The 13,781-nt window shown below is 46.4% G+C and overlaps 19 non-coding genes across 19 annotated transcripts; all 19 read left to right on the forward strand.

Moving 5' to 3' along the window:
• The first annotated feature begins 424 nt into the window (after positions 1–424).
• trnal-uag (transfer RNA leucine (anticodon UAG)) lies at positions 425–506 on the forward strand. Its single transcript has one exon. It is a non-coding gene; the product is annotated as a tRNA-Leu (tRNA).
• A 483-nt stretch (positions 507–989) lies between these two features.
• On the forward strand, positions 990–1,071 carry trnal-aag (transfer RNA leucine (anticodon AAG)). Its single transcript has one exon. It is a non-coding gene; the product is annotated as a tRNA-Leu (tRNA).
• Positions 1,072–1,525: 454 nt separating this feature from the next.
• Positions 1,526–1,607, forward strand: trnal-uag (transfer RNA leucine (anticodon UAG)). Its single transcript has one exon. It is a non-coding gene; the product is annotated as a tRNA-Leu (tRNA).
• A 982-nt stretch (positions 1,608–2,589) lies between these two features.
• On the forward strand, positions 2,590–2,671 carry trnal-aag (transfer RNA leucine (anticodon AAG)). Its single transcript has one exon. It is a non-coding gene; the product is annotated as a tRNA-Leu (tRNA).
• A 454-nt stretch (positions 2,672–3,125) lies between these two features.
• On the forward strand, positions 3,126–3,207 carry trnal-uag (transfer RNA leucine (anticodon UAG)). Its single transcript has one exon. It is a non-coding gene; the product is annotated as a tRNA-Leu (tRNA).
• A 483-nt stretch (positions 3,208–3,690) lies between these two features.
• Positions 3,691–3,772, forward strand: trnal-aag (transfer RNA leucine (anticodon AAG)). Its single transcript has one exon. It is a non-coding gene; the product is annotated as a tRNA-Leu (tRNA).
• A 454-nt stretch (positions 3,773–4,226) lies between these two features.
• On the forward strand, positions 4,227–4,308 carry trnal-uag (transfer RNA leucine (anticodon UAG)). Its single transcript has one exon. It is a non-coding gene; the product is annotated as a tRNA-Leu (tRNA).
• A 413-nt stretch (positions 4,309–4,721) lies between these two features.
• Positions 4,722–4,803, forward strand: trnal-uag (transfer RNA leucine (anticodon UAG)). Its single transcript has one exon. It is a non-coding gene; the product is annotated as a tRNA-Leu (tRNA).
• Positions 4,804–5,739: 936 nt separating this feature from the next.
• Positions 5,740–5,821, forward strand: trnal-aag (transfer RNA leucine (anticodon AAG)). The gene has a single exon. It is a non-coding gene; the product is annotated as a tRNA-Leu (tRNA).
• A 454-nt stretch (positions 5,822–6,275) lies between these two features.
• On the forward strand, positions 6,276–6,357 carry trnal-uag (transfer RNA leucine (anticodon UAG)). The gene has a single exon. It is a non-coding gene; the product is annotated as a tRNA-Leu (tRNA).
• Positions 6,358–6,840: 483 nt separating this feature from the next.
• trnal-aag (transfer RNA leucine (anticodon AAG)) lies at positions 6,841–6,922 on the forward strand. Its single transcript has one exon. It is a non-coding gene; the product is annotated as a tRNA-Leu (tRNA).
• Positions 6,923–7,376: 454 nt separating this feature from the next.
• trnal-uag (transfer RNA leucine (anticodon UAG)) lies at positions 7,377–7,458 on the forward strand. The gene has a single exon. It is a non-coding gene; the product is annotated as a tRNA-Leu (tRNA).
• Positions 7,459–7,871: 413 nt separating this feature from the next.
• trnal-uag (transfer RNA leucine (anticodon UAG)) lies at positions 7,872–7,953 on the forward strand. The gene has a single exon. It is a non-coding gene; the product is annotated as a tRNA-Leu (tRNA).
• Positions 7,954–8,889: 936 nt separating this feature from the next.
• trnal-aag (transfer RNA leucine (anticodon AAG)) lies at positions 8,890–8,971 on the forward strand. Its single transcript has one exon. It is a non-coding gene; the product is annotated as a tRNA-Leu (tRNA).
• A 454-nt stretch (positions 8,972–9,425) lies between these two features.
• On the forward strand, positions 9,426–9,507 carry trnal-uag (transfer RNA leucine (anticodon UAG)). The gene has a single exon. It is a non-coding gene; the product is annotated as a tRNA-Leu (tRNA).
• Positions 9,508–11,009: 1,502 nt separating this feature from the next.
• Positions 11,010–11,091, forward strand: trnal-uag (transfer RNA leucine (anticodon UAG)). The gene has a single exon. It is a non-coding gene; the product is annotated as a tRNA-Leu (tRNA).
• Positions 11,092–12,073: 982 nt separating this feature from the next.
• Positions 12,074–12,155, forward strand: trnal-aag (transfer RNA leucine (anticodon AAG)). Its single transcript has one exon. It is a non-coding gene; the product is annotated as a tRNA-Leu (tRNA).
• Positions 12,156–12,609: 454 nt separating this feature from the next.
• trnal-uag (transfer RNA leucine (anticodon UAG)) lies at positions 12,610–12,691 on the forward strand. The gene has a single exon. It is a non-coding gene; the product is annotated as a tRNA-Leu (tRNA).
• A 982-nt stretch (positions 12,692–13,673) lies between these two features.
• On the forward strand, positions 13,674–13,755 carry trnal-aag (transfer RNA leucine (anticodon AAG)). The gene has a single exon. It is a non-coding gene; the product is annotated as a tRNA-Leu (tRNA).
• Positions 13,756–13,781: the final 26 nt, after the last annotated feature.

A 13,781-nucleotide genomic window follows, 5' to 3' on the forward strand; every position in this document is an offset into this window, starting at 1 on the left:
GCCCTACACTGGGTATCTGCCATTACAGAATGAAATGATAAGCTTCTGGGTTTTGCAAGTCCACTCAATTTCCCAGTCATTGAAAATCAAGAAATTGGTGTGAAATCAGTGAAATACAGGTCAAAACTCAAACACCACTAACAGGAAGCAGAGTGGCGCAGCGGAAGCGTGCTGGGCCCATAACCCAGAGGTCGATGGATCGAAACCATCCTCTGCTAATTAATAAGTTCTTCAGGCCTTCTCTATGTGGTAGACTGTTACCAAGAGTTGCCCAGCGACATCCTGCGCTGACCCAAAAGCCAGTATCAATGGTGGCCAAAGCTGAATGTTTGGGAAGACACCTGGGAAATTCTTGCTCTTCATATTTGACGTACAATAATGTGTCTTTTCGGTGTCGCTACAGACATTGATGGGTTCGAAAGGAGGTAGTGTGGCCGAGTGGTCTAAGGCGCTGGATTTAGGCTCCAGTCTCTCTGGAGGCGTGGGTTCAAATCCCACCACTGCCATGTTTAGTCCCTGGTACTTGGAGTTTCTAGCCATAAACAGAGCAGGAAGTTGGAAAAGATCCCTCTCTGTCAGCATTACAGTATGGAAGTTGTTATGATAAGCTTCTGGGATTTGCAAGTCAGCTCAATTTTGCCTAAATTTCCCAGTCATTGAAAAACAAGAAATTGGTGTGAAATCGGAGAAATACAGGTTAAAACTCAACCACCACAAAAGGAAAGCAGAGTGGCGCAGCGGAAGCGTGCTGGGCCCATAACCCAGAGGTCGATGGATCGAAACCATCCTCTGCTACTTAATAAGTTCTTCAGGCCTTCTCTATGTGGTAGACTATTACCAAGAGTTGCCCAGCAACATACGCCAGTGACCCAAAAGCCTGCATCAGTGGTGGCCAAAGCTGAATGTTTGGGAAGTTCTTGCTCTTCATATTTGACGTTCAATAATGTGTCTTTTCGGTGTCGCTACAGACATTGATGGGCTCAAGAAGAGGTAGTGTGGCCGAGCGGTCTAAGGCGCTGGATTAAGGCTCCAGTCTCTCAGGAGGCGTGGGTTCAAATCCCACCACTGCCAAATCTTAGCTCCTGCTACTTGGAGTTTCTAGCCCTACACTGGGTATCTGCCATTACAGAATGAAATGATAAGCTTCTGGGTTTTGCAAGTCCACTCAATTTCCCAGTCATTGAAAATCAAGAAATTGGTGTGAAATCAGTGAAATACAGGTCAAAACTCAAACACCACTAACAGGAAGCAGAGTGGCGCAGCGGAAGCGTGCTGGGCCCATAACCCAGAGGTCGATGGATCGAAACCATCCTCTGCTAATTAATAAGTTCTTCAGGCCTTCTCTATGTGGTAGACTGTTACCAAGAGTTGCCCAGCGACATCCTGCGCTGACCCAAAAGCCAGTATCAATGGTGGCCAAAGCTGAATGTTTGGGAAGACACCTGGGAAATTCTTGCTCTTCATATTTGACGTACAATAATGTGTCTTTTCGGTGTCGCTACAGACATTGATGGGTTCGAAAGGAGGTAGTGTGGCCGAGTGGTCTAAGGCGCTGGATTTAGGCTCCAGTCTCTCTGGAGGCGTGGGTTCAAATCCCACCACTGCCATGTTTAGTCCCTGGTACTTGGAGTTTCTAGCCATAAACAGAGCAGGAAGTTGGAAAAGATCCCTCTCTGTCAGCATTACAGTATGGAAGTTGTTATGATAAGCTTCTGGGATTTGCAAGTCAGCTCAATTTTGCCTAAATTTCCCAGTCATTGAAAAACAAGAAATTGGTGTGAAATCGGAGAAATACAGGTTAAAACTCAACCACCACAAAAGGAAAGCAGAGTGGCGCAGCGGAAGCGTGCTGGGCCCATAACCCAGAGGTCGATGGATCGAAACCATCCTCTGCTAATTAATGCGTTGTTCGGGACATCTCTTCTCTTCTTCTGGCTATTAATATTTGACGTTCAATAATTTTGGATATCGGCACTGTGTCTTTTCGGTGTCGCTACAGACACCGATGGGTTGAAGAGGAGGTAGTGTGGCCGAGTGGTCTAAGGCGCTGGATTAAGGCTCCAGTCTCTGAGGAGGCGTGGGTTCAAATCCCACCACTGCCAAATTAAGCTCCTGCTACTTGGAGTTACTAACCCTACATTTGGAATCAGAGCAGGAAGTTGTAAACAATCCCTCTCTCTGACTCCCATCACAGAATGAAATGATAAGCTTCTGGGTTTTGCAAGTCCACTCAATTTTGCCTAAATTTCCCAGTCATTGAAAATCAAGAAATTGGTGTGAAATCAGTGAAATACAGGTCAAAACTCAAACACCATTAACAGGAAGCAGAGTGGTGCAGCGGAAGCGTGCTGGGCCCATAACCCAGAGGTCGATGGATCGAAACCATCCTCTGCTACTTAATAAGTTCTTCAGGCCTTCTCTATGTGGTAGACTATTACCAAGAGTTGCCCAGTAACATACGCCAGTGACCCAAAAGCCTGCATCAGTGGTGGCCAAAGCTGAATGTTTGGGAAGTTCTTGCTCTTCATATTTGACGTTCAATAATGTGTCTTTTCGGTGTCGCTACAGACATTGATGGGCTCAAGAAGAGGTAGTGTGGCCGAGCGGTCTAAGGCGCTGGATTAAGGCTCCAGTCTCTCATGAGGCGTGGGTTCAAATCCCACCACTGCCAAATCTTAGCTCCTGCTACTTGGAGTTTCTAGCCCTACACTGGGTATCTGCCATTACAGAATGAAATGATAAGCTTCTGGGTTTTGCAAGTCCACTCAATTTCCCAGTCATTGAAAATCAAGAAATTGGTGTGAAATCAGTGAAATACAGGTCAAAACTCAAACACCACTAACAGGAAGCAGAGTGGCGCAGCGGAAGCGTGCTGGGCCCATAACCCAGAGGTCGATGGATCGAAACCATCCTCTGCTAATTAATAAGTTCTTCAGGCCTTCTCTATGTGGTAGACTGTTACCAAGAGTTGCCCAGCGACATCCTGCGCTGACCCAAAAGCCAGTATCAATGGTGGCCAAAGCTGAATGTTTGGGAAGACACCTGGGAAATTCTTGCTCTTCATATTTGACGTACAATAATGTGTCTTTTCGGTGTCGCTACAGACATTGATGGGTTCGAAAGGAGGTAGTGTGGCCGAGTGGTCTAAGGCGCTGGATTTAGGCTCCAGTCTCTCTGGAGGCGTGGGTTCAAATCCCACCACTGCCATGTTTAGTCCCTGGTACTTGGAGTTTCTAGCCATAAACAGAGCAGGAAGTTGGAAAAGATCCCTCTCTGTCAGCATTACAGTATGGAAGTTGTTATGATAAGCTTCTGGGATTTGCAAGTCAGCTCAATTTTGCCTAAATTTCCCAGTCATTGAAAAACAAGAAATTGGTGTGAAATCGGAGAAATACAGGTTAAAACTCAACCACCACAAAAGGAAAGCAGAGTGGCGCAGCGGAAGCGTGCTGGGCCCATAACCCAGAGGTCGATGGATCGAAACCATCCTCTGCTACTTAATAAGTTCTTCAGGCCTTCTCTATGTGGTAGACTATTACCAAGAGTTGCCCAGCAACATACGCCAGTGACCCAAAAGCCTGCATCAGTGGTGGCCAAAGCTGAATGTTTGGGAAGTTCTTGCTCTTCATATTTGACGTTCAATAATGTGTCTTTTCGGTGTCGCTACAGACATTGATGGGCTCAAGAAGAGGTAGTGTGGCCGAGCGGTCTAAGGCGCTGGATTAAGGCTCCAGTCTCTCAGGAGGCGTGGGTTCAAATCCCACCACTGCCAAATCTTAGCTCCTGCTACTTGGAGTTTCTAGCCCTACACTGGGTATCTGCCATTACAGAATGAAATGATAAGCTTCTGGGTTTTGCAAGTCCACTCAATTTCCCAGTCATTGAAAATCAAGAAATTGGTGTGAAATCAGTGAAATACAGGTCAAAACTCAAACACCACTAACAGGAAGCAGAGTGGCGCAGCGGAAGCGTGCTGGGCCCATAACCCAGAGGTCGATGGATCGAAACCATCCTCTGCTAATTAATAAGTTCTTCAGGCCTTCTCTATGTGGTAGACTGTTACCAAGAGTTGCCCAGCGACATCCTGCGCTGACCCAAAAGCCAGTATCAATGGTGGCCAAAGCTGAATGTTTGGGAAGACACCTGGGAAATTCTTGCTCTTCATATTTGACGTACAATAATGTGTCTTTTCGGTGTCGCTACAGACATTGATGGGTTGGAAAGGAGGTAGTGTGGCCGAGTGGTCTAAGGCGCTGGATTTAGGCTCCAGTCTCTCTGGAGGCGTGGGTTCAAATCCCACCACTGCCATGTTTAGTCCCTGGTACTTGGAGTTTCTAGCCATAAACAGAGCAGGAAGTTGGAAAAGATCCCTCTCTGTCAGCATTACAGTATGGAAGTTGTTATGATAAGCTTCTGGGATTTGCAAGTCAGCTCAATTTTGCCTAAATTTCCCAGTCATTGAAAAACAAGAAATTGGTGTGAAATCGGAGAAATACAGGTTAAAACTCAACCACCACAAAAGGAAAGCAGAGTGGCGCAGCGGAAGCGTGCTGGGCCCATAACCCAGAGGTCGATTGATCAAAACCATCCTCTGCTAATTAATGTGTTGTTCGGGACATCTCTTCTCTTCTTCTGGCTATTAATATTTGACGTTCAATAATTTTGGATATCGGCACTGTGTCTTTTCGGTGTCGCTACAGACATTGATGGGTTCGAAAGGAGGTAGTGTGGCCGAGTGGTCTAAGGCGCTGGATTTAGGCTCCAGTCTCTCTGGAGGCGTGGGTTCAAATCCCACCACTGCCATGTTTAGTCCCTGGTACTTGGAGTTTCTAGCCATAAACAGAGCAGGAAGTTGGAAAAGATCCCTCTCTGTCAGCATTACAGTATGGAAGTTGTTATGATAAGCTTCTGGGATTTGCAAGTCAGCTCAATTTTGCCTAAATTTCCCAGTCATTGAAAAACAAGAAATTGGTGTGAAATCGGAGAAATACAGGTTAAAACTCAACCACCACAAAAGGAAAGCAGAGTGGCGCAGCGGAAGCGTGCTGGGCCCATAACCCAGAGGTCGATTGATCGAAACCATCCTCTGCTAATTAATGCGTTCAATAATTTTGGATATCGGCACTGTGTCTTTTCGGTGTCGCTACAGACACCGATGGTTTGAAGAGGAGGTAGGGTGGCCGAGTGGTCTAAGGCGCTGGATTAAGGCTCCAGTCTCTGAGGAGGCGTGGGTTCAAATCCCACCACTGCCAAATTAAGCTCCTGCTACTTGGAGTTACTAACCCTACAGTTGGTATCAGAGCAGGAACTTGTAAACAATCCCTCTCTCTGACTCCCATCACAGAATGAAATGATAAGCTTCTGGGTTTTGCAAGTCCACTCAATTTTGCCTAAATTTCCCATTCATTGAAAATCAAGAAATTGGTGTGAAATCAGTGAAATACAGGTTAAAACTCAAATACTACTAAGAGGAAGCAGAGTGGCGCAGCGGAAGCGTGCTGGGCCCATAACCCAGAGGTCGATGGATCGAAACCATCCTCTGCTACTTAATAAGTTCTTCAGGCCTTCTCTATGTGGTAGACTATTACCAAGAGTTGCCCAGCAACATACGCCAGTGACCCAAAAGCCTGCATCAGTGGTGGCCAAAGCTGAATGTTTGGGAAGTTCTTGCTCTTCATATTTGACGTTCAATAATGTGTCTTTTCGGTGTCGCTACAGACATTGATGGGCTCAAGAAGAGGTAGTGTGGCCGAGCGGTCTAAGGCGCTGGATTAAGGCTCCAGTCTCTCAGGAGGCGTGGGTTCAAATCCCACCACTGCCAAATCTTAGCTCCTGCTACTTGGAGTTTCTAGCCCTACACTGGGTATCTGCCATTACAGAATGAAATGATAAGCTTCTGGGTTTTGCAAGTCCACTCAATTTCCCAGTCATTGAAAATCAAGAAATTGGTGTGAAATCAGTGAAATACAGTTCAAAACTCAAACACCATTAACAGGAAGCAGAGTGGCGCAGCGGAAGCGTGCTGGGCCCATAACCCAGAGGTCGATGGATCGAAACCATCCTCTGCTAATTAATAAGTTCTTCAGGCCTTCTCTATGTGGTAGACTGTTACCAAGAGTTGCCCAGCGACATCCTGCGCTGACCCAAAAGCCAGTATCAATGGTGGCCAAAGCTGAATGTTTGGGAAGACACCTGGGAAATTCTTGCTCTTCATATTTGACGTACAATAATGTGTCTTTTCGGTTTCGCTACAGACATTGATGGGTTGGAAAGGAGGTAGTGTGGCCGAGTGGTCTAAGGCGCTGGATTTAGGCTCCAGTCTCTCTGGAGGCGTGGGTTCAAATCCCACCACTGCCATGTTTAGTCCCTGGTACTTGGAGTTTCTAGCCATAAACAGAGCAGGAAGTTGGAAAAGATCCCTCTCTGTCAGCATTACAGTATGGAAGTTGTTATGATAAGCTTCTGGGATTTGCAAGTCAGCTCAATTTTGCCTAAATTTCCCAGTCATTGAAAAACAAGAAATTGGTGTGAAATCGGAGAAATACAGGTTAAAACTCAACCACCACAAAAGGAAAGCAGAGTGGCGCAGCGGAAGCGTGCTGGGCCCATAACCCAGAGGTCGATGGATCGAAACCATCCTCTGCTACTTAATAAGTTCTTCAGGCCTTCTCTATGTGGTAGACTATTACCAAGAGTTGCCCAGCAACATACGCCAGTGACCCAAAAGCCTGCATCAGTGGTGGCCAAAGCTGAATGTTTGGGAAGTTCTTGCTCTTCATATTTGACGTTCAATAATGTGTCTTTTCGGTGTCGCTACAGACATTGATGGGCTCAAGAAGAGGTAGTGTGGCCGAGCGGTCTAAGGCGCTGGATTAAGGCTCCAGTCTCTCAGGAGGCGTGGGTTCAAATCCCACCACTGCCAAATCTTAGCTCCTGCTACTTGGAGTTTCTAGCCCTACACTGGGTATCTGCCATTACAGAATGAAATGATAAGCTTCTGGGTTTTGCAAGTCCACTCAATTTCCCAGTCATTGAAAATCAAGAAATTGGTGTGAAATCAGTGAAATACAGGTCAAAACTCAAACACCACTAACAGGAAGCAGAGTGGCGCAGCGGAAGCGTGCTGGGCCCATAACCCAGAGGTCGATGGATCGAAACCATCCTCTGCTAATTAATAAGTTCTTCAGGCCTTCTCTATGTGGTAGACTGTTACCAAGAGTTGCCCAGCGACATCCTGCGCTGACCCAAAAGCCAGTATCAATGGTGGCCAAAGCTGAATGTTTGGGAAGACACCTGGGAAATTCTTGCTCTTCATATTTGACGTACAATAATGTGTCTTTTCGGTGTCGCTACAGACATTGATGGGTTGGAAAGGAGGTAGTGTGGCCGAGTGGTCTAAGGCGCTGGATTTAGGCTCCAGTCTCTCTGGAGGCGTGGGTTCAAATCCCACCACTGCCATGTTTAGTCCCTGGTACTTGGAGTTTCTAGCCATAAACAGAGCAGGAAGTTGGAAAAGATCCCTCTCTGTCAGCATTACAGTATGGAAGTTGTTATGATAAGCTTCTGGGATTTGCAAGTCAGCTCAATTTTGCCTAAATTTCCCAGTCATTGAAAAACAAGAAATTGGTGTGAAATCGGAGAAATACAGGTTAAAACTCAACCACCACAAAAGGAAAGCAGAGTGGCGCAGCGGAAGCGTGCTGGGCCCATAACCCAGAGGTCGATTGATCAAAACCATCCTCTGCTAATTAATGTGTTGTTCGGGACATCTCTTCTCTTCTTCTGGCTATTAATATTTGACGTTCAATAATTTTGGATATCGGCACTGTGTCTTTTCGGTGTCGCTACAGACATTGATGGGTTCGAAAGGAGGTAGTGTGGCCGAGTGGTCTAAGGCGCTGGATTTAGGCTCCAGTCTCTCTGGAGGCGTGGGTTCAAATCCCACCACTGCCATGTTTAGTCCCTGGTACTTGGAGTTTCTAGCCATAAACAGAGCAGGAAGTTGGAAAAGATCCCTCTCTGTCAGCATTACAGTATGGAAGTTGTTATGATAAGCTTCTGGGATTTGCAAGTCAGCTCAATTTTGCCTAAATTTCCCAGTCATTGAAAAACAAGAAATTGGTGTGAAATCGGAGAAATACAGGTTAAAACTCAACCACCACAAAAGGAAAGCAGAGTGGCGCAGCGGAAGCGTGCTGGGCCCATAACCCAGAGGTCGATTGATCGAAACCATCCTCTGCTAATTAATGCGTTCAATAATTTTGGATATCGGCACTGTGTCTTTTCGGTGTCGCTACAGACACCGATGGTTTGAAGAGGAGGTAGGGTGGCCGAGTGGTCTAAGGCGCTGGATTAAGGCTCCAGTCTCTGAGGAGGCGTGGGTTCAAATCCCACCACTGCCAAATTAAGCTCCTGCTACTTGGAGTTACTAACCCTACAGTTGGTATCAGAGCAGGAACTTGTAAACAATCCCTCTCTCTGACTCCCATCACAGAATGAAATGATAAGCTTCTGGGTTTTGCAAGTCCACTCAATTTTGCCTAAATTTCCCATTCATTGAAAATCAAGAAATTGGTGTGAAATCAGTGAAATACAGGTTAAAACTCAAATACTACTAAGAGGAAGCAGAGTGGCGCAGCGGAAGCGTGCTGGGCCCATAACCCAGAGGTCGATGGATCGAAACCATCCTCTGCTACTTAATAAGTTCTTCAGGCCTTCTCTATGTGGTAGACTATTACCAAGAGTTGCCCAGCAACATACGCCAGTGACCCAAAAGCCTGCATCAGTGGTGGCCAAAGCTGAATGTTTGGGAAGTTCTTGCTCTTCATATTTGACGTTCAATAATGTGTCTTTTCGGTGTCGCTACAGACATTGATGGGCTCAAGAAGAGGTAGTGTGGCCGAGCGGTCTAAGGCGCTGGATTAAGGCTCCAGTCTCTCAGGAGGCGTGGGTTCAAATCCCACCACTGCCAAATCTTAGCTCCTGCTACTTGGAGTTTCTAGCCCTACACTGGGTATCTGCCATTACAGAATGAAATGATAAGCTTCTGGGTTTTGCAAGTCCACTCAATTTCCCAGTCATTGAAAATCAAGAAATTGGTGTGAAATCAGTGAAATACAGGTCAAAACTCAAACACCACTAACAGGAAGCAGAGTGGCGCAGCGGAAGCGTGCTGGGCCCATAACCCAGAGGTCGATGGATCGAAACCATCCTCTGCTAATTAATAAGTTCTTCAGGCCTTCTCTATGTGGTAGACTGTTACCAAGAGTTGCCCAGCGACATCCTGCGCTGACCCAAAAGCCAGTATCAATGGTGGCGAAAGCTGAATGTTTGGGAAGACACCTGGGAAATTCTTGCTCTTCATATTTGACGTACAATAATGTGTCTTTTCGGTGTCGCTACAGACATTGATGGGTTGGAAAGGAGGTAGTGTGGCCGAGTGGTCTAAGGCGCTGGATTTAGGCTCCAGTCTCTCTGGAGGCGTGGGTTCAAATCCCACCACTGCCATGTTTAGTCCCTGGTACTTGGAGTTTCTAGCCATAAACAGAGCAGGAAGTTGGAAAAGATCCCTCTCTGTCAGCATTACAGTATGGAAGTTGTTATGATAAGCTTCTGGGATTTGCAAGTCAGCTCAATTTTGCCTAAATTTCCCAGTCATTGAAAAACAAGAAATTGGTGTGAAATCGGAGAAATACAGGTTAAAACTCAACCACCACAAAAGGAAAGCAGAGTGGCGCAGCGGAAGCGTGCTGGGCCCATAACCCAGAGGTCGATGGATCGAAACCATCCTCTGCTAATTAATGCGTTGTTCGGGACATCTCTTCTCTTCTTCTGGCTATTAGTATTTGACGTTCAATAATTTTGGATATCGGCACTGTGTCTTTTCGGTGTCGCTACAGACACCGATGGGTTGAAGAGGAGGTAGTGTGGCCGAGTGGTCTAAGGCGCTGGATTAAGGCTCCAGTCTCTGAGGAGGCGTGGGTTCAAATCCCACCACTGCCAAATTAAGCTCCTGCTACTTGGAGTTACTAACCCTACAGTTGGTATCAGAGCAGGAAGTTGTAAACAATCCCTCTCTCTGACTCCCATCACAGAATGAAATGATAAGCTTCTGGGTTTTGCAAGTCCACTCAATTTTGCCTAAATTTCCCAGTCATTGAATATCAAGAAATTGGTGTGAAATCAGTGAAATACAGGTTAAAACTCAAATACTACTAAGAGGAAGCAGAGTGGCGCAGCGGAAGCGTGCTGGGCCCATAACCCAGAGGTCGATGGATCGAAACCATCCTCTGCTACTTAATAAGTTCTTCAGGCCTTCTCTATGTGGTAGACTATTACCAAGAGTTGCCCAGCAACATACGCCAGTGACCCAAAAGCCTGCATCAGTGGTGGCCAAAGCTGAATGTTTGGGAAGTTCTTGCTCTTCATATTTGACGTTCAATAATGTGTCTTTTCGGTGTCGCTACAGACATTGATGGGCTCAAGAAGAGGTAGTGTGGCCGAGCGGTCTAAGGCGCTGGATTAAGGCTCCAGTCTCTCAGGAGGCGTGGGTTCAAATCTTAGCTCCTGCTACTTGGAGTTTCTAGCCCTACACTGGGTATCTGCCATTACAGAATGAAATGATAAGCTTCTGGGTTTTGCAAGTCCACTCAATTTCCCAGTCATTGAAAATCAAGAAATTGGTGTGAAATCAGTGAAATACAGGTCAAAACTCAAACACCACTAACAGGAAGCAGAGTGGCGCAGCGGAAGCGTGCTGGGCCCATAACCCAGAGGTCAATGGATCGAAACCATCCTCTGCTAATTAATAAGTTCTTCAGGCCTTCTCTATGTGGTAGACTGTTACCAAGAGTTGCCCAGCAACATCCTGCGCTGACCCAAAAGCCAGTATCAATGGTGGCCAAAGCTGAATGTTTGGGAAGACACCTGGGAAATTCTTGCTCTTCATATTTGACGTACAATAATGTGTCTTTTCGGTGTCGCTACAGACATTGATGGGTTCGAAAGGAGGTAGTGTGGCCGAGTGGTCTAAGGCGCTGGATTTAGGCTCCAGTCTCTCTGGAGGCGTGGGTTCAAATCCCACCACTGCCATGTTTAGTCCCTGGTACTTGGAGTTTCTAGCCATAAACAGAGCAGGAAGTTGGAAAAGATCCCTCTCTGTCAGCATTACTGTATGGAAGTTGTTATGATAAGCTTCTGGGATTTGCAAGTCAGCTCAATTTTGCCTAAATTTCCCAGTCATTGAAAAACAAGAAATTGGTGTGAAATCGGAGAAATACAGGTTAAAACTCAACCACCACAAAAGGAAAGCAGAGTGGCGCAGCAGAAGCGTGCTGGGCCCATAACCCAGATGTCGATGGATCGAAACCATCCTCTGCTAATTAATGCGTTGTTCGGGACATCTCTTCTCTTCTTCTGGCTATTAATATTTGACGTTCAATAATTTTGGATATCGGCACTGTGTCTTTTCGGTGTCGCTACAGACACCGATGGGTTGAAGAGGAGGTAGTGTGGCCGAGTGGTCTAAGGCGCTGGATTAAGGCTCCAGTCTCTGAGGAGGCGTGGGTTCAAATCCCACCACTGCCAAATTAAGCTCCTGCTACTTGGAGTTACTAACCCTACAGTTGGTATCAGAGCAGGAAGTTGTAAACAATCCCTCTCTCTGACTCCCATCACAGAATGAAATGATAAACTTCTGGGTTTTGCAAGTCCACTCAATTTTGCCTATATTTCCCAGTCATTGAAAATCAAGAAATTGGTGTGAAATCAGTGAAATACAGGTCATAACTCAAACACCATTAACAGGAAGCAGAGTGGCGCAGCGGAAGCGTGCTGGGCCCATAACCCAGAGGTCGATGGATCGAAACCATCCTCTGCTACTTAATAAGTTCTTCAGGCCTTCTCTATGTGGTAGACTATTACCAAGAGTTGCCCAGCAACATATGCATGTGACCCAAAAGCCTGCATCAGTGGTGGCCAAAGCTGAATGTTTGGGAAGTTCTTGCTCTTCATATTTGACGTTCAATAATGTGTCTTTTCGGTGTCGCTACAGACATTGATGGGCTCAAGAAGAGGTAGTGTGGCCGAGCGGTCTAAGGCGCTGGATTAAGGCTCCAGTCTCTCAGGAGGCGTGGGTTCAAATCCCACCACTGCCAAATCTTAGCTCCTGCTACTTGGAGTTTCTAGCCCTACACTGGGTATCTGCCATTACAGAATGAAATGATAAGCTTCTGGGTTTTGCAAGTCCACTCAATTTCCCAGTCATTGAAAATCAAGAAATTGGTGTGAAATCAGTGAAATACAGGTCAAAACTCAAACACCACTAACAGGAAGCAGAGTGGCGCAGCGGAAGCGTGCTGGGCCCATAACCCAGAGGTCGATGGATCGAAACCATCCTCTGCTAAATAATAAGTTCTTCAGGCCTTCTCTATGTGGTAGACTGTTACCAAGAGTTGCCCAGCGACATCCTGTGCTGACCCAAAAGCCAGTATCAATGGTGGCCAAAGCTGAATGTTTGGGAAGACACCTGGGAAATTCTTGCTCTTCATATTTGACGTACAATAATGTGTCTTTTCGGTGTCGCTACAGACATTGATGGGTTGGAAAGGAGGTAGTGTGGCCGAGTGGTCTAAGGCGCTGGATTTAGGCTCCAGTCTCTCTGGAGGCGTGGGTTCAAATCCCACCACTGCCATGTTTAGTCCCTGGTACTTGGAGTTTCTAGCCATAAACAAAGCAGGAAGTTGGAAAAGATCCCTTTCTGTCAGCATTACAGTATGGAAGTTGTTATGATAAGCTTCTGGGATTTGCAAGTCAGCTCAATTTTGCCTAAATTTCCCAGTCATTGAAAAACAAGAAATTGGTGTGAAATCGGAGAAATACAGGTTAAAACTCAATCACCACAAAAGGAAAGCAGAGTGGCGCAGCGGAATCGTGCTGGGCCCATAACCCAGAGGTCGATGGATCGAAACCATCCTCTGCTAATTAATGCGTTGTTCGGGACATCTCTTCTCTTCTTCTGGCTATTAATATTTGACGTTCAATAATTTTGGATATCGGCACTGTGTCTTTTCGGTGTCGCTACAGACACCGATGGGTTGAAGAGGAGGTAGTCTGGCCGAGTGGTCTAAGGCGCTGGATTAAGGCTCCAGTCTCTGAGGAGGCGTGGGTTCAAATCCCACCACTGCCAAATTAAGCTCCTGCTACTTGGAGTTACTAACCCTACAGTTGGTATCAGAGCAGGAAGTTGTAAACAATCCCTCTCTCTGACTCCCATCACAGAATGAAATGATAAGCTTCTGGGTTTTGCAAGTCCACTCAATTTTGCCTAAATTTCCCAGTCATTGAAAATCAAGAAATTGGTGTGAAATCAGTGAAATACAGGTTAAAACTCAAATACTACTAAGAGGAAGCAGAGTGGCGCAGCGGAAGCGTGCTGGGCCCATAACCCAGAGGTCGATGGATCGAAACCATCCTCTGCTACTTAATAAGTTCTTCAGGCGTTCTCTATGTGGTAGACTATTACCAAGAGTTGCCCAGCAACATACGCCAGTGACCCAAAAGCCTGCATCAGTGGTGGCCAAAGCTGAATGTTTGGGAAGTTCTTGCTCTTCATATTTGACGTTCAACAATGTGTCTTTTCGGTGTCGCTACAGACATTGATGGGCTCAAGAAGAGGTAGTGTGGCCGAGCGGTCTAAGGCGCTGGATTAAGGCTCCAGTCTCTCAGGAGGCGTGGGTTCAAATCCCACCACTGCCAAATCTTAGCTCCTGCTACTTGGAGTT

This window comes from Scomber scombrus, chromosome 9 (genome assembly GCF_963691925.1).
Source record: "Scomber scombrus chromosome 9, fScoSco1.1, whole genome shotgun sequence".
NCBI lineage: Eukaryota > Metazoa > Chordata > Actinopteri > Scombriformes > Scombridae > Scomber > Scomber scombrus.